Source organism: Dreissena polymorpha, chromosome 4, assembly GCF_020536995.1.
Source record: "Dreissena polymorpha isolate Duluth1 chromosome 4, UMN_Dpol_1.0, whole genome shotgun sequence".
NCBI classification, from domain to species: Eukaryota; Metazoa; Mollusca; class Bivalvia; order Myida; family Dreissenidae; genus Dreissena; species Dreissena polymorpha.
The window spans coordinates 58,221,231-58,241,059 of NC_068358.1; the positions used below are offsets into that span (position 1 = coordinate 58,221,231).

At 34.2% G+C, this 19,829-nt stretch overlaps 1 protein-coding gene and 1 long non-coding RNA gene across 4 annotated transcripts in view; one reads left to right on the top strand and one right to left on the bottom strand.

The window, feature by feature from the left end:
- Nucleotides 1–19,829, top strand: part of LOC127875929 (heat shock 70 kDa protein 12A-like) — a 110,419-nt gene that overhangs the window by 37,580 nt on the left and 53,010 nt on the right. The window lies entirely within an intron of this gene.
- Nucleotides 918–18,574, bottom strand: LOC127875936 (uncharacterized). Of its 3 annotated transcripts, XR_008047521.1 has the most exons (9): nt 18,513–18,574; nt 17,937–18,074; nt 13,780–13,916; nt 8,180–8,414; nt 5,285–5,361; nt 4,586–4,708; nt 4,304–4,425; nt 3,665–3,769; nt 918–3,513 (listed from the first exon to the last, which is right to left on the bottom strand). It is a non-coding gene; the product is annotated as an uncharacterized LOC127875936 (long non-coding RNA). The 3 variants fall into 3 exon arrangements; XR_008047520.1 differs by lacking the exon at nt 3,665–3,769; XR_008047519.1 differs by having other exon boundaries at nt 918–4,425.

A 19,829-nucleotide genomic window follows, 5' to 3' on the forward strand; every position in this document is an offset into this window, starting at 1 on the left:
ATTAAAGATATGCAATCAATTAAATGTAAATGATAGATTTGGAAATATCTGGCATTCAGCGAGTGACCTTCATTTATAAACTTAACAGGCTGCATCGTCGAATGAGCAACCATTTGTACAAGATATATATGTACATTAATATACAATATAAACTTAATCCGTAATAACTCGTAACAATTAGTTACTGTAGCTCGATTGGTCACTGTCGGCTCGGGTACTACTAACATGTACCCCGGGTACTCTTAAGTATACTTACATGTACCCCGGGTACGGTAAATATACTTAATCGTACCCGGTCGATATTAGACTGTACCCGCCTAAAATCCGATGTCGTAAAACGCGCTACCGATTATCTTAAACAAACTTCTCTTTAAAAAAACTGCGTCAACATGCATTGTGAGTATGAGTTTCGATAATATAGAGGCCATTTTACAGAAAATTGACATACATGTGTATATAATTAATTTAAAAAAAATAGCCGACAACGACCGATTTAGCGTTAAATTTCCCGGGTACGTTTTAGTATATTTACCGTACCCGGGGTACATGTAAGTATACTTAAGAGTACCCGGGGTACATGTAAGTAGTACCCGAGCCGACAATGACCAATCGAGCCTGTAGCTCGAGAGTATTTATTCTTGATTTTCAGATATATGTAAATTTTTCGATTGTGTATATTAATCAGTAGAGTGCAATAATTGTCAAATAGTCAAATAATATCAATCTGTAATTCAATTATATCCACAATTGTATAGAAATAATGTATAAGTGCAAAAAAGACAGAATAGCCAAAACATCAATTATTATTCAACTAAAACCGTTTTTATTAAATATTAATTTATTGACTGTTAAATCACTTGAATTCGAATGAACAAAAATTTTGCGCAATACATATGCAATTGTGAAAACTAGTCCAGGAAGTTATACCTTACGACAAGAGATTTTAAGTTAAAAAAAAAATAGACAATGTTAATCTAAGATATCTGATTCATTTTAAACAGTCACTTTATACTACATATAGCAAAATGATTAGAAAAGTAGACTGTATTTGCTAACTAACTTACTTGGTGAAAACAGCAGCTAAACTGAACAGTCGTTAAACATAAGCTACACAAAGGAGTCACTGATTAGAATCGGGACATAATTTTTGTGCACACATTTAGTAATGAAGCTTCAATTGTGTTTCTTTAATGAGGCCAGCAGTAGTTGTACACAATATTTGATTCACATAATTTCATAGTTGAGCAGGTAATTTTACATTATGTATTTATTAAAGCAGTCAACAAAGCCTCATCCTTGAAAATAAGCAATTTAGTGCCATAACACTGGCATAAGGCAACAACACATTTTATTTTTGTTTAGATTTTTCAGTCATAATTATACAGTTTTGTTTAAATGTTTTATCACTGTCCATGAGATGAATTGCAAGTCTTCAACTTGACGTATACGCTCTGCACACTGATGTATTCCAGAAAGTAGGCTTTAAGGTGGTCGCCTTAAGTGCTGTTCAAGATGGGGAACTGATCATGTGAGTCAGTGGTTCCCATCTCCAGGGCGTCTTGCCTTTTCATGAGCGCTGGCAGTGACTTGGGCGCTACCCGTCTAGCAGACTGAGGAGTGAGCACCTGTTCCAGCAAGGTCGACTCCCTGCACTTTTCAAGAGCACTGCACATGAAAACTGACAAAATACTTCATGAAAATCACATTTTTTTTCAGTATTTGCCTTATATTAAGACACTCAAGATATGAATATCAGACTCTGTAGTAGGAACAAAGATGCACATTGTTGAAAACAAACCCTTTTCTTTTTAAAGCAAAAAAGGGTATTAATTATAATTAATTGCCAGGACAAAGTGATGAGCCTTTTTTGTAGCGTGGAACTAATGATGGTGTCTTAATACTAATGATAAATCACATAAAGTAAAAATACATATAAATATTGCATATGTGTGTGTGTGATAGAGAAAATCATCAAAAACTTAATATCTATTTTAATATGAATATTAAATATCATACACTGACAACACATACTATTCTTTGTATAATTTATATGTACATTATGCGAGTTGCTGCTGATATGGGATCCCCACCAGGATATGACCCTGGATTTCCTCTCCATATGGAAAGGTGTGTTTGCTTACACTATAAGGATTTTTCCAGTAACAGCAATATTGCTTACAATTATTTCTGTCATCTACATTAACTATTTCCATAAGTCTTGATACATAAATGTGTAAATACTTGTTTAAAGCTCTTTTAAACAAAATTCATTCTTCATCTGCTTTTGAAGGCAGATGTCACTTTATTTATGACATGTACCATAGGGGCTCGCCTTTAGAGCTGCCCTGGATCAGCATCTCGTGTGGATTCCCATCTCCAAGGCAACTTTTTTCACTACACATTTTTGTTAAAGAAACAATTAAATGCATTTCTTATTTTAATTGATTATTGTTCCGGATTGCAAATCACAACAGATAACCTAGCAGCGTGTTGCAAATTTGTTGTATTTATTTACATGTGTTGGTACAATTGAGGCAGTAAGAAACTGCAACAAATAAAACAAAACAAATATTTAAATAACTGTCAATTCTAGAGAACTACAATTGTATGTTTCTTATACTAGGATAGTAACAGAAATAACTCAACATGACACAAAGTTTGTGCAGCATAAAATATATTTAGATCTATATGACTTTTCAATATTCATATACAATAAGAGTTGTAACACTTAACGAGAATAATAGTTGGATAACTTGTACTGTAAGAAATATCACTTTTTAATTGATATAACATGCATTAAATAATCTCCAATAATTTAAACACAACACTATAAAATTTAATTGACTAGATTGACATGAACAGACACTAAATAGTATTGTGGAACAGTCATTTTCTATCAAATTATCAATAAAATTGCTACAATCATAGCGCTACACAGTTTCCAACTAGTATAACAATGTACAACAAACAGATACAACAAACAGATAAAGTCAAATACGTGAACATGTGTACAAAGAACACGTGCTTGGAAAGCGAAATCATTTTATCACAAATTTCTTCAAGAAAGAATAATGTACACAAAAATTATTTAGCTTAATAATAAAATTAACAATAATGTTACAGATATTAACACTTACATTATTCTATTTAAAGGTTCCATGATAACTTAATTAAGAATACATCAAAATTTACATTGGCTAAATGCTGTTACTGATGACACAAGGGAAATCAATTAAAAAGTTTCAACAACTAAACAGTTGCATGTACTCGTCACTATATACCTAGCAAGCAGTAAAGATGTGCTGGTTTATATTCGTCGGCTGAATGCCCGTTTCTTACATCACAAGCTGACTGTTGACTATCATCTTCAGTATGTAGCTGTAGCCTTGGGAAATCCATCATTGGTGGTTGAACCCGAGAAGTTAGCACACAACTACTCCAGCAGGGAATCCCCATACCTGTTACAAGTCAGGCCAGGTGGCTGGACAAAGAAGATGGGGCAATGCACGTCTTCTGTAATTGTTGAAGTTAATGGTTTATACAATATGAACATAGCACTAATAACTGAAATCAAACACAGTTTGAACTGGATATATATGTGTATATCTATGCTTGCTTATTTGATCTTAAATCCTGATAAAGTTGTTAGTGTCCAAACATTTACCAATCAAAAATGAAATAATTTCATGTGATGTTGGAGCTCAAGGAATCATCTGTATCTGGGATGTCTTCTGTGCCTTGAAGCCACAATTAATCCAACATTATTTTTCTAAAACAAATTGCCAGTTATAAAGTCTATGACAGATAAACATAATAGTAATTAATCATCTAAATGCTTAATACATTTTTAAACCAAACCAATGAACTTTTCTTATCAATACCTTATTACAGTACATGAACTAACTACAAGAACAGAACACATATAAAATAGCAACAACTAATATGAATACCAAACATGTTAAAACATATTTACAAACTCAACATTGAAGTTCTTCTTCGGATAAAATAAGGAAAGTGAAGTATATGCATTCAATCATATAGTACTGTACATATTTTTCTAAAATATTTAACTAATTACACATAGTATTATCAAAACAAACAAAAAAATGCTTACACTATTTGTCTTGAATCATAAGAAACATTAAAAACATTTACAAACACATGTTCCATATAAATGAAAGTACAATAAAACTGAGGTTGCAGTTCACTCTTATTAAAATGTAATAACATTATGAACAGCTCGATTGAATAATGGTGACACATGTATATAACAAGTATTTATTCATTTTGTTATAAAATGTACCTTGTGGGAATGATATGCCGCACTCTTTAAAAGGCAAACTATTGGCTGCTTGTCAGATCCGAGCCCAATCTTTGACAGCAGCTACATCATGACTCTCAATCACATCTCTGATGATCTGGCCTCTGACAAAGTGACACATACATTAATTTTAAAATGTAAACATTGTGACTGTCACTGTCATTCAACTTGATCATGTGAGGTTGATCAACCAGTTCCAAAATAATAGAACTAGCTAGATGTATATGTAAACCTTTTTTCAACATGTTTCACACCAAAGAATACCTTGCTTCATGCTGTTTTGCACCCCCATATGTCTTATTCCAGCATTTCAGACTGCCTGTGCTGGGCAATGTATTCAAACTACTTGTCCCAAGTTCCAACATCACTGCATATGGCAAACTCGTCCTGAAGATTTGAACATTGAACTATTAAGGGACATAGAAAATTTGAATTTATACAAATGACCAAATGTTCATCAGTATTGTGTGAATAAAAATTGATATCCAATCTTACTGACCCCAAAAAGGACAGTGTGAACTTATACTCAGATCAGTGTAACCTACAAATGGGAACATGTAGAAACACAATGAAAATAATGACATATATATTCATATTTGTTAACAGAATTAAAACTGTACACATTCTATTCTATTTGATAAAGGTAATTTAGGACAAAACAACAAAGCAAACCATCAGTATTTTGGGTTTCAAGTAATCATTCATATATGTAACAGTAGTCAGCACTCAGAACAAAATTGTGCTTGAAGTCCACAGGCAAAAAAAATCAACATTAATCATTTTTAATTTTACTGCTGCTTTTCTTGATTACAATTATACATTTAGTTGTTGGTAAATATAAATTCCTTCTTCATTTAAATCTAATTTGTGAATGTGGGTTTTATGGACAAATTCCCTGTCAACTGAACTAGCCTGAGGTACATGAAATCTTTTTCTTTCAAAAGGTTTAACATAAAAGAATACCTTGGTCCATGTAGTCAGTTCTGGATGTAGGCCATCTAGTTCAACATCTTAGTCATGGACACTGCAGTCATCAAGAACTGTATAATATAAAAAGTAATATCTAATCTAATTAGGACAGTGTAAAGTCAAACTGAGGTCAGTATAACATTCGAATAGGGACATGCAGCAATGCAATGAGGTGTAGTTCTATGTGACCCATCCTGTTTAATTGAAGTGAATTTGTGAAAAACGGCCATTCTCACAGAAGGAAAAAGCCCTGATTCAGCTATCTATGGTGTATGTTGTTTTATCACCATGATCCATACAAATTATTTATGCCTCAAATTCCTCACTTCTTTGAATATTGCAGACTGCCTGAGCTGGGTAATGTAGTCAAGTGGCTTTTCCCAAGCTCCAACATCAGTGTATAAATCAAACCTGTACTGAAGATTTAAACATTTATTATTAAAACACATACAAATACCAGTACTAATTAATACTCATAAACTTAATGAAAAGCTCGAAAACTGTATAGATGTACAATAAGTCAATTATGTTGTAAAAGCTTGCATAGTGAGTACTGTGTAGTGACTTGCATAGTATGTACTGGCTTGCATAGTGTGTACTGGGTAGTGACTTGTATTGTGTGTACTGGCTTGTTGCATAGTGAGTACTGGGTAGTGACTTGTATAGTGTGTACTGGCTTGTTGCATTGTGAGTACTGTGTAGTGACTTGCATAGCGTGTACTGACTTGCATAGTGTGTACTGTGTAGTGACTTGCATGTAGAGTGTGTGTACAAACACTCATGCCACTAAAGCCTGTATTGTCATGAGTTATCACTTTGGGATTTTGAAAATCATTTTGATTTTTAAGCTATTGTATGCACTATGGGATAATGCAAATTGGTGTTTTTTTATTATTTTTTTTTATCAGGACCAGTATATTCAGTATCAGACAAGTAGGTCCTGTGGACCATCCCCTCCCATCAGTTAAGTTCAATCCCTGTGCTAGACCATTCTGTGGACAGATTTACTAATGGCAAAGACAATCATTATGTGTCCTGCATCAAGATATCAGGGGAATAAAAAACTCTGTTTAAATAAAACTGTAACTTTTAATGACTTAACTTTGTTTGCTACCTATCAATATATGTAACATAGTAGCAAATATGACACAACAACTTAAATTTCTTTCTCACAAAATGACTTGAAGACTTTGATCACATTATAACTTCAATGTATTGTAGTTAGATGTAGTTCAGGTTCAGATAATCAATATTGTACTTATGAAGTTTTGCTTAAGTGGTATCTCTATAAAACCTTCAACAGGGTATATCTTTTGCTGTAATTCAAAAGTATTAGAAGATCCTTGAAATGACTGCCAAAATAAATGAAATAATGTTATGTACACATACTTTCCTATCAAAAAGTATCGATTGACCAATGGAAAACTGTTGCTATCTTCTCCAGTTCTTGTCTATTATCTCGATCTTCTATGTAATCGAGAATTGTTAACGTTTGCGTGTGACAGTATTACTCATAGCCAATTTTGCGATGTATTTGGTGTACAGAGACAGAATGACCAGTAGCGAAATTTAACGATTTATATACCGGTATACTGCCATTATTACCTATGCAGTGACACTAATTAGTTCTTTCTTAAGTTCTAAAAACAACCCCAGATGTGTGCAAACAACACTGTCACTAATCTACTGTTTTCACGCTTCACTGCGTGCCATAGTAGGCCGCAAAATATAGGGTGTTACTAGCTAGAACTGATTTTCTGCTTAAGTTAGCGAATTCTCAGATTAAAACATGTCATTTAGTTTTCATGCTTGTCGGATTTTCAGAAGCCATAGCTGAAGCGTGATATATCGGTCAGCGTGATATACTGGTCTGCGATATATCGGCGTTGCAGTGTACTTTAAACAATCTTGGTAGAGTTCCACCAGACGATGTTTCATGCCAAATATCTAAGCCTTAGACCTTGCAGTTTTTTAGATTTTTTTCCTTTCGGTTGGCATGGCAACCAGATGTATGCATGGTGAGAGGGGGGTATAATGTGGGGTGGGGTAATTTATTAGATGATGTTTAAAAGAAAAATGGGGGGGGAGGTTGGGGGGCTGAAGGGATTCTGGGTAGGGGCGTGGGGTATTGTTTGGGTGGAATCCATTGTGGTATTCAGGTAAGTGTTGTTTTGTCAAAGTAATAACAAAATGTGATCATTAATAAAGCAGTAATGGCAATTTAAGCAAAATGTTCAATTATCTAAGTGTAACAGGGGCCATAATTATGTAAAAATGATTGATACAGTGGTCTGCTCTTGTTTATAGGTTGGGGTCATGTTGGTAAACAAGTATGCAACATATAAAAGCAATATGTCAAAGGATATAGGAAATATTTGGGGTAGTACGCAAACTTTAACATAGATTTATCAATAATATGCATATTCCAAGTATAAAAGGGGCAATAATTATGACAAAATGCTTGAAAGAGTTGTCTGCTCTTGTTTATAGGTTGGGGTGCTGTTGGTAAACAAGTATGCAAAATATGAAAGCAATATGTCAAGGGACAATGAACATAAATGGGATAGTACGAAAACTTTAACATTTGCTGCATATTCTAAGTGGAAAAGGGGCCATAATTATGACAAAATGCTTGATAGAGTTGTCTGCTCTTGTTTATACATGTAGGTTGGGGTCATGTTGGTAAACAAGTATGCAAAATATAAAAGCAATATGTCAAGGGACAAAGAAAATACCGGTATTTGGGGTAGTACGAAAACTTACACATTTGCACGCAAACGCAGACGCTAACACCGGGGTGAGTAGGATAGCTCTACTATATATATTTCATATATAAAAGTCGAGCTAAAAAGGGCCATTTAGAGGAAACATTTCTTTATAAATAAGTACCTTTTGCCCCCATGGATATGGTTCTGCACCATAATTATACACAACTTCTTCTCTGCACGAGAGATGACGCTGGCACAGTCAACTGTAGCATCTGACCAGTGGCAGAATGTCACGGAGGGCAATGAGATATAAGCTTGATAGACCCTCCTCCTCAAAGCACTGCACTTTGCAAATGCAGTGGGTGGAGTCATTTACAAGCCTTCCAAAACTGCCATCTTCTGTAGTTCCATCAAACCTAATTGAAAGAGAAATAAACAATAAAACTTATTAGGATTTGTAAAAGTTAATCAATATATATATTTAACCATATAATATATAAAATATAGATAAATATTTAATATTTATATGCAAGTCACTACAGTGGCAAATACACTATGTAATTCATGAAATTGGCAAACACACTAGGCATGTCACTACCAGTCTCAGCCAAACATGTCCGGACCGTCGGACATGTCCTGTAAAATTCTGTAAGGTTTGGCTTGTCGGTCCTGTAAATTTACTGGACCAAATGTTCGTAAAAAAAGAGAACAATTTGTTAGTTTGTATTATTGTATAGTTTCGTTTACTTCTCTGAAAGTTTTCAGAGCTGCAAAAAAGCGATAGGGTCTTTATACACATGCTTTTCTGTGCCAATGCTCTTTCTGCTGACAGAATTTTCCGAGGGCACCTGATTGGTCCATTTTTGTGCATCTTACAAATGCCGGTCAGGACGGTCCAAATTCATGGAGGCCTAGTCGCTTAACAAGAATATCATAAATATGATCATTAAATGATACAGGTATCAATTTGTGTGGTTGTAAGAGCAAAAGTAATGTATAATAATGATCGTTGTCATTCGAACCGTTATTATCTTGGCTGTCAATGTCCATGCGTGCAAAAAAGCTCGTTTTCATTTATCGAGGCTGTCGTCGGATTAGGCCGTATTGACCAGACTCCTAACTGACATGCGCTCTAAGCGAAGCTTAGGTAAACAAGTAGCGGCTACTTTCGTTTTGGCAAATGTTCTTTTATCATAAACACCTTGATCCCATCAATGAAAAGTTATTTTTTCCTATTTAACAGGACCTACTGTCCTGTAAAAATATGCCGTGTTTGGATTTCACTGCACTACACTGGCATAAAAAGTCTGGAAGTTACTACATTGGCATACAAACTATGCAAGTCACTTCAGTGGCACGCACACTATGTAAGTTATGATATTGGCATAAACACTTGGTGAGTCACTACACTGGCATACACACTAAGTAAGTTACTTCATTGGCATACAAAGTATGCATGCAAGCCACAACAGTAGCACACACACCATGTAAGTCATGAAATTGGCATACAAACTATGCAAGTCACTACAGTGGCACACACTCTATATAAGTCATGAAATTGGCATACACACTATACAAGTCACTACAGTGGCACACACTCTATATAAGTCATGAAATTGGCACACACACTAGGCAAGTTACTATACTGCCTTTTTTACTGGCATAACACTATGAAAGAAACATTGACATAAAAAATGCAAGTCACTACATTGGCAGACACACTAAGCATGTCATGAAATTGACATACACACAAGGCAAGTCACTACACTGGCATGAAATGTATGTTAGTGACTACATTGGCATACAAAGTATGCAAGTCACTACAGTAGCACACAAACCATGTAAGTCATGAAATTGGCATACAACTATGGAATTTACTACATTGGCATAAAAACTATGCAAGTCACTACAGTGGCAGACACACTATGCATGCCATGTAATTGGCATACACACTAGGCAAGTAACTACACTGGCATAAAATGTATGGAAGTTACTACATTGGCACAAAAACTATGCAAGTCACTACAGTGGCACACATACTATGTAAGTCATGAAATTGGCATACACACTAGGCAAGTCACTACACTGGCATACAACTATGGAAGTTTCAACAATGGTATAAAAACTATGCAAATCACTACAGCGGCAGACACACTATGCATGTCATGAAATTGACAAACACACCAGGCAAGTCACTACACTGGCATAATACTATGGAAGTTACAGCATTGGCATAAAAACTATGCAAGTCACTACAGTGGCAGACACACTATGCATGTCATGTAATTGGCATTCACACTAGGCAAGTTACTACATTTGTTCACTGGCATACATGTAAATGTATGGAAGTAACTACATTGGCATACAAACTATGCAAGTCACTACAGTGGCACACATACTATGTAAGTCATGAAATTGGCATACACACAAGGCAAGTCACTACACTGGCATTAAATGTATGTAAAGTTACTACATTGGCATACAATATGCAAGTCACTACAGTGGCACACACACTATGCAAGTCATGAAATTGGCATACACACTAGGCAAGTCACTACACTGGCATAAAACTATGGAAGTTACTACATTGGCATAAAAACTATGCAAGTCACTACCAGGGCCAAAACACCAACTTTGGGGAAAGAGCCACAGTCTTTTTTTTGAAAAAAAGACACAAATTTCTGGCTTGGGAAATGAAAAATACTGAGGTAGATTGGAAATTTTGAGAAAAATGCATGCTTTTAAAGAAATTTCTGTAGGGGAAAGGGCCTTTTTAGTTCAGTGTTAGAAAAAAAGGCCCCTTGCGAAGAAGGTTTTTTTGGCCCTGACAGTTGCATACACACTATGTACGCCATGTAATTGGCATACACACAAGGCAAGTCACTACACTGGCATAAAAACCATGGAAGTTACTACAATTACATAAAAACTATGCAAGTCACAACAGTGGCACACACACTATGTAATATAAAGAAGTGAAACTCCAGCTGCTGGAGCAGTATTGAATTTTCATTAAAAACAATTAGTTGGTCCTTTATTTAAAGGGATCTTTTCACGCTTTGGTAAATTGACAAAATTGAAAAAAGTTGTTTCAGATTCGCAAATTTTCGTGTTAGTTATGATATTTGTGAGGAAACAGTAATACTGAACATTTACCATGCTTTAATATAGCCATTATATGCATCTTTTGACGATTATAAAACCTAAAAATTATAAAGCGTTGCAACGCGAAACGATTGAATAATTTGGAGAGTTCTGTTTTTGTCGTTAAATTTTGTATAACTACGAAGATTGCTTATATAAGGTATAAAATACGTGAAGTATGTGTACTCGGCGGAATAGCTCAGTAGGCTAAAGCGTTTTTACTTCAGGACTCTGGCAGGACTCCAGGGGTTACTGGTTCGAAACCTGCTCCGGGCAATGTTCTTTTCCTTTTTTAAATTTTATTCTTGATTTTTTACCGGAGCTTTTACGATCCAATGTTTACATTTATCAATATAAAGCATTTAATGAATAAGTTAAAAAATGCCAAAATCTGTGAAAAGGCCCCTTTAAGGCAAGTGACCGATTGCCCAAACAGTACAAAACAGCACAATAAAAACCAACATAAACACAAAATATGAATAAAGCTGGGGTGACTGCCTTGGAACGGTCAATGCAAAGCATTGGGGGTTTAAACCGGTTATAGAGCGCTCAACCTCACACTTGGCCCAACAATATTCATAATAAATTTAAGTGTAAATAAAATTTAACGTCATAGCATTGTAACTCAAATCAAACAATAATAAAAGGGAATTTAACGCATTCAATTTAATTACAATTGAATTACTCAATGGTATTGAAGATACCAGAGCAACAGAGTTACAACTTTTTGACGAACGATAAAATGAAACTACAAACAAGTGTCAACTACATTCCTTCTTTATAGAAAAAGATTTAAAAATATAGCGTCATTGAGTTAATAGTTCAGATAATCATCGCGCAAATACAGGAAGAAGAAGCAATAATGGGTGTAAAAATTCCATATTACATTGCTAGGTTGTTTATGTGACTGCAAAACATTATATCAATAATAATTAAATCAAAAAAGAAATGCCTATCAGAGAGAAAATATAAATAAAATTGAACGTTATAAACCCAATGACCAATGCATGTAGCTAACATGTACCCAGGAACAGAGAAAGAGTTATGACGTAATTGACAGGCGAAGATACAATGACGTGAAACAAATCCAGGGGCGGTACCGTAAAGTAATAATAAAACTATTAATGGGGGGGCTACTGCAAAATTGTACTTCTAATAAAACAAGTTTAGTTGATTAAATATTAAAGGGGCCTTTTCACAGATTTTGGCATTTTTTAAACTTATTCATTAAATGCTTTATATCGATAAATGTAAACATTGGATCGTAAAAGCTCCAGTAAAAAATCAAGAATAAAATTAAAAAAAGGAAAAGAACATTGCCCGGACCAGGTTTCGAACCAGTGACCCCTGGAGTCCTGCCAGAGTCATGAAGTAAAAACGCTTTAGCCTACTGAGGTATTCCGCCGAGTACATATATTTGAAGTATTTTATACGTTATATAAGCAATCTTCGTAGTTTCACAAAATTTAACGACAAAAACAGAACTCTCCAAATTATTCAATCGTTTCGCGTTGCAACGCTTTATAATTTTTAGGTTTTAAAATCGTCAAAAGATGCATATAATGGCTATATTAGACCATGGTAAATGTTCAGTATTACTGTTTCCTCACAAATATCATAACTAAAACGAAAATTTGCGAATCTGAAACAACTTTTTTCAATTTTGTCAATTTACCAAAGCGTGAAAAGATCCCTTTAAGAATCAAATATATAAAAATAGTAATTTCATCAAAGCGACATTATTGGAATCAAACAGTATATAGGTGTTTTGACAACTGACGACAGAAATGATTTGATGTACGATTTGAGTCCAAAAGTAGTTTTCATGCAGATTTGTTCATACGACAAAAAGACACAATTTTGTTCAACAGTGAAAAATGCCCTAATAAAACAAGTTTAGTTGATTAAATATTAAGAATCAAATATATAAAAATAGTAATTCCATTAAAGCGACATTATTGGAATCAAACAGTATATAGGTGTTTTGACAACTGACGACAGAAATGATTTGATGTACGATTTGAGTCCAAATGTAGTTTTCATGCAGATTTGTTCATACGACACAAAGACACAATATATATATATATATATATATATATATATATATATATATATATATATATATATATATATAAACCATTCAACTTGTTTAATTTTAAGGTACTAAATCAAATCTTACAGTACAATTTAAGTAAGACAGTAAGTACAATTATTGAACATATAAATTTAAACTTAACATTCTTGAAAAGCTGTTGAATCTTTTTATTCCACAGTGTCTTTATATGATTTTAAAAACACGTTGAAGAATCACAGCAACAAAAGTTGATGAGCATAGTTAGTGCGTTAATTAATTAAAGTCTTTTAAGATTATGGCCCAAGGGCTCCCTGATGCTTAAAGCGCCTGGGGAAATGCCTGATATCCCACCTAAACTTTGTTTGTGAGGGTATAATTTTTAAGTAACGATTACCATCACATAACAATATTTTTTGTAATATGATTATAACAGTAGTATGGTGTATGAATTTATAAATTTCTATGACAAAATAACATATTTTAATACACTACAGAAAAAGAACATGTTTGGCCATACTGGGTTTACAGAAAAAACATTATTTGTGTAAAAGATTTGTACATACCAACACTTTTTCCCCCTTGAATCGGAATTCAAACACATATGTGTCATTTCCAATCGGCTCCTTCCTTGTTAACATCCCTTCATATTTCAGAAAAATATCCCCCTGTTCGATGTGGGAATGTGTATGCACACATCTTCCTATAATTAAAGAACATGAAAACATATTATTGTTATAATTACAATCTAGGGCAGGTGTTAATCACCCAAATTTGTGATGAAACCCTAGTCTGATCATTTTGTGAAAATAAGCACGTTATTTTCTCAAAATTGTAAAATTTTAGAAACAATATAAACATGGTTGAGAAATAGGCACAGTACTTTGACCATTATCTTTATGATAACACACACATGCATTTTTATTGAGCCCAAGATAAAAGATCAAATACATGAAAATTTATACTCTTGAGTGTTCATTGAATTATTCCAGTTGAGAATGTTTAGCTCAGTATTGTGATAAAAAACACTTCTTTTTGGAATTGTGAAGTATTCTGAAATAGGCCTCTGTTTAATAAGGTGAAAACGCCTTTTAGGGGTCTATGGTTTAAAGGAATTATCCCAATAAATTTGGCATAGGTGAAAAATACCGGTAAGCATCCAGGAACATTGTAAATGCGCATCTTGGGGGAAAAACAGGCTGTAAACATCGTAACCAAGAAAATAAAGGAACAATAAAGTAATATTTTCCCCAAAATATAGGAAATTTTGAAAATTTAACACAGTCATTTACATTTGTAACATGACCATGTGGAGTTTTTCGGACTTCAGTGATTTTTCTTCCCCAATTGGGAAAAGTACTTGTACCATGCCAATTGAAAAACATTAGCGCGAAAAACCCTGAAGTTGGGAAAATTACCGTTGTGAAATGTTCCAATTGGGAAGTACAGGTTGTTTTAATTGCTTGATATCAAAAGAAAAAATCTACTCAAATATTGATTTACATTGATTTTCGCTTTAAGTGTTTAGTGTAAGTGCTAATTTTATTTGTTTACTTGCAGATAATTTTGGAACAAAATTGATGGAATATGCCTTCCTTTTGGGAAATTTTGAGCTAATAATTTGCATGTGTTCTCAAGCGTCGACACTTGTGCTGAGGTTTAAGTGGCCCTTTGTTTGGCAGATACTTACTATTAACACGGGTGTCATAAACATTAGTGACCCAAAGTGCCTGCCCCCCCTCTCAACAGGTGGCAATTGTCCAGTAATTATAAGCAAGATTAATAATGCTTTCACTTGTATCTTGAACCTTGAAAAATGCATGCAGTCATGCGTTGTTATATCACTTTCTTCATCTTAATGAATAAGTTTTATAATATTGAAGAAACAAAAGACAATAAGTTTTTGCATATTTCTAATACTAATCCAATAAAATGGTGGTTCAGTAAACATAAATGTTTTAATGCAATCAGCGAATGCTTGCACTTTTAATCATCATCAACTGCATCATCATCATAATCATCACCATCATCACTTATATAGTATAGATAACCTGTATCTTTCTGTTTTTTTTAAAGGATGACCTTGTAAGCATGTTATATAATTATTACGATCATTCTAGTTTCAAAATTATCCTTAATACAAACATAGAAGGCTCATCGTACATCAGGGTTGGCACCAATCAACCGCCCCCGGTTTTAACTGGCAGTTTTTACCGGTTAAAACAGCCGCGGTCAATACTCCCAAAGAGGTCATTACTGGTCGATTGAACTTTACCCCCAATTTTGATTAATATTCCATGCTTAATTAAACAATATTGATAATATAAATTAAACAGACATGTTGCCAATAATGTCTTAAGCTATTAATACCCACTATTTTATACCTGTTCATGTTATTTGTAGGCCAATCTCTCAAAATTGTGCGAATGAGTCAAGTTAGTCATTGGATTTTTCTAGTCGATTGGATTTTTTTTTCCAATTCTAACGAATTATGAATGCTCAGAAAATTCTGTGCTTGATTCAACAAGAACCTGTCAATTACTGTGTATTAGTTGTTCCTCATGCCCCACTGTGGAGGCCCCACTGTATCCACAGTCTTTCACAGTCTTCTCACCTATACAGGTTAGGGCACCCAAAACTGATAATAGGGCCTTACATGGCACCTTTGACACAACCCTTACTTGTCATGTATTCTTGCCTGGATTTCTTTAACAAAAAAAGTGAAACAATATTTTATTTTCCATTGATAAAAAAACAAAACATTATAAGAAATAATTATTAAAAGAAAGAAATTATTGAAAAGACGCGTCTAGAGTAGACCCACAATTGTAAACATTATTTGTTGCCAAAATCAAGAACTTTGATTGCTTATTCATTTGAAGACCAATTGAACTTTAAAATATGAAAACCCTCTTAATATAGAAAGGAGACAAGTTAGAAGTAACTATTAAATTAATAACAATAATAGCAAGTTATCTCATTTTGTTTGAGTGAAATGAAATAGCCTAAGGGCAGATTTTCTTCATTGTCACTATCAGAGCATGCATTTTATTACCAATAAAGGCTTAGGGGCCAGATCATTAATGACCCAAGAAACCACAAGAGTTCTGTTTGTCCATCAGCTTATCAAATAGATCTATCAATAGATCAGTGAAATACTATGGTAACTACAATAGCAATAATACTTCAGTAACAGATGTGATACACTGAGATAAAGATATTGCCTTAGTTCTTTTGTATTTGAGACTGTTTCCATAAATAATAAAGAAGTATTTTTACAGCTTTAAAGATTTTTTTTACAATAGATAACTCAAAAAAAGTTTATCAATTACAAAATAATGATTGATTTTATATAGAATAGCTTAAATTCTTCCTTTGTCATGTTTAAATGCTACAATTTTCAATCGACCAGTATTGACCAATAATGACCAGTATTGACCGGTTTTAACCGGATATTGACCGCCGGCCAGGTCAATACTCAATTGACCGGTCAATATGCCAACCCTGTTGTACATCAGTGGTATTTATTTTGATCGAGTAAGTTGTTGACACATAAATGATGAAATCATTGCTACATTTGTATATATGTGTACTACAATGCGCCAAATTTATATATATATTTATTTATTTGTCCATTGAAGGATAAAATAATGTTTTATATTGATGTAATTATTTTAATATGATGAATTATTTGACTTTTGTAAGTTCTTCTTCTTCTTTTATAATAATGTTCAATACTGATACATTATGGCCATGCGTGGGGGATTAAAAAGAAATAGATTGATAGCCTACCCGAGTTACTCAATCCACTCAGGAAAATCAACAGTGATAAAAAAAGGTGCAAAACCTAACACCTAAAGCCCTTAAGACTTGAGTGGTATTTGGTATGCCATGTGATGGTGATGGCGTGTGTGTCTAATGTATGGAGTGAATTGTGTAGGGGATTGACGTCAACAAGTACGAAAATTAAGAAAGAATATTTTGAAGGTCGCGAAAATATGTGACAAAACAAAGTGTGGCCCAAGATCTGTTATGGCAGTAAGAATAGAAAATACTGGCACACTCTGTGTAAGTTGCCTCAATACCAGATCTTACAAATAGGTTTAGGGTTTCTCAGCTGGAAGGAATAGTTAGTGAGTTTGTGTCTTCTTAAAACGAAAGATGAACCCAAAGCAGGTTACACTCCACTAGAGTTCATTTTACTCTTTAATTTACATCCTACATTTGTGTAATACAAATACACACTGAACTACAAGTATATTTGAACTAACAGAGCTCCAGATAAATACGGCTTTTTCATGAAGGTTTACGCATTTATTTTTATAATTTAGACGTACAATTACGATTTTAATATGCACAAAACATTTGACAGGGCTTCCAAGTTGAAGACCAATGGACGTTAAACCGCAATCATTTAGGCTAATTATTAAAAAAAATAACAATACAATTATTCCAAAGACTATGGTGTGGTGTGATATAGTTCTTAAATTCATTTATTGTGTTTACGCATTCATTTTAGAAGTTCTTACTTATTTTTTGATGAAAACATGACTAACTGCATATATTTTCCACATCAGTAACCAGCGCTTTTGCCAACCAGTGACTGTGCATGCGAGAAAAACTCATTGTAAGCAATAACAATCAACTCGTCTATATAACAATGAACTTGTCTATATGATGAATCTGCACACAATTAAATGCTTTCCTTCATTGATGCACATACCTTTTTTCTGGGTGCCTGGAAACACTTCTTCATCCCGTTTTAGAAACAAGTCCGTCCCACTTATCGCCTCAAGTTCTTGAAATTCTTTCTTTGAGGTCTCATTGCAGACATGATTTTATCACATGGAAGAAGAAGAACCTGATGGAAAATTGTAAATTTACCTATTGCACTAAACATTTAAGTCTGCAACAAAGTTGTTCAGCACCTGTACAATGTACAATGCTGAAGGGTACGAGCTTAGAATAGGTACGAACTGACAAGTTACCGATTATGATTCACGTTACTACAATCAATTAAATCGTATTTCGCAAATACTAATAGAAATCAAATATTTTTTATGTTTCCGATAACGTTGTCGTTGAGCTTTTTTCCACATCACTTAACTTGTAAAAGGTTAGCTTTGAAAATGTTTATTTTGATACAAGGGAATGACCTTCGTTAGTCAAATCGTATCCGTTTATATCCGAAAAGAAGCAGTTTAACAGACAACGTGCGCTTTATTTCATACAAGAAGAACATTTAATATTTAACCGCCTAATATAGCATTTATAATTAACGTATTCAGCATACAAATACCTTATATTTAATTCCCCATCTGAATCACGGTCTTGGAAGACATTTTGGAAGACACGCGCATGCGCACAATTAATGGAGCAAAATGTGTGAGACATGAAAATGGCAACATCGCGCAAGAGTGTACGACAACACACAATTGCGAATAAAAACCGCCAAGTCAATTCCATGGTCAAAATACATTTTTTTTAAGTAAATGTCAAATTTAGCAGAAAAAAGCAAAATGTCAAAGTCACTACCAGGTTTTGTGTAGTGAGTTGCCAATATGTAGTGGGTTGTTTGGTGTGTAACGTAAGACGGGTAGTGGGTTTCCACCATTTACACACACACACACACGCACGCACGCACGCCCGCGCGCGCACGCACGCACGCACACACACACACACAAAGAAGCATGTTGGCATGTAATTTTATTTCTTATACCTCAAGGACACCATGCGTGCGCTATTGAACATGTTTACCTATACATGCTTACATCATCAAATACTTTCACAGTCATACATACACACAAACATACATACATAATTAATCTTTATCAAATCAGTAAGTACAGTCATACATACACACAGACATGCATACGTAACCAACTACATCAAATCAATAAGGAAATCTTTTTACACCCGTGGGTTGAGGTATGGACAAATTGGCGAGTATGCCCAGCATCATCTCCATCATCGACCGTAGCTTCCTTATCTCTAGTATTAGTGCATGTGGTTGTCTTGTCTGTGCTTCCACCTGGTGCCGAATACTTTCGAGGTCACGCAGCATCATCATGTTGTTTTTGAGGATCAGGTTCAATGTTGACATCAGCCATTCATCGCTGGTGGTCGTCTGCGTCGTCAGCTCTGTTGAAGGTATGGTCGTTATTTCCTGGATCGTAGTCGTTGGCGTGAAATCGGTCGTTGGCTGGGTCGATGAAGTATCGGGAAGTACCTAAGTATGTAACTCTTCGTTTCCTGGGCTTTTTCTGTAAAGATTAATTTTTTAGCTTATGATGTTTGTGTTAATTCTAATATCGTTATCGGAAATTTGAACTTTTCTCTAGTTATATGATAAAGATGTTAGGTTTGTATTTTATCGAAAAGAAGCGGTACGCTTAAAAACAGCTCGATATCGTTACAATTCGTTCGAACTTCTAATGATTTTAAAGGAGAGACTTAAAATAACCACGAAAAAGAACGACATTTTGGGGTTAAATCATTATTTATTGTGCAAAAATAAAGAACTATGCCTCTTGCTGTTTTGGCATGGTTCAATCTACACGCAAACACTTAGTATTCCAGTAACGTTCTAAATCTTGTTTCTTTGATATCATTTTGT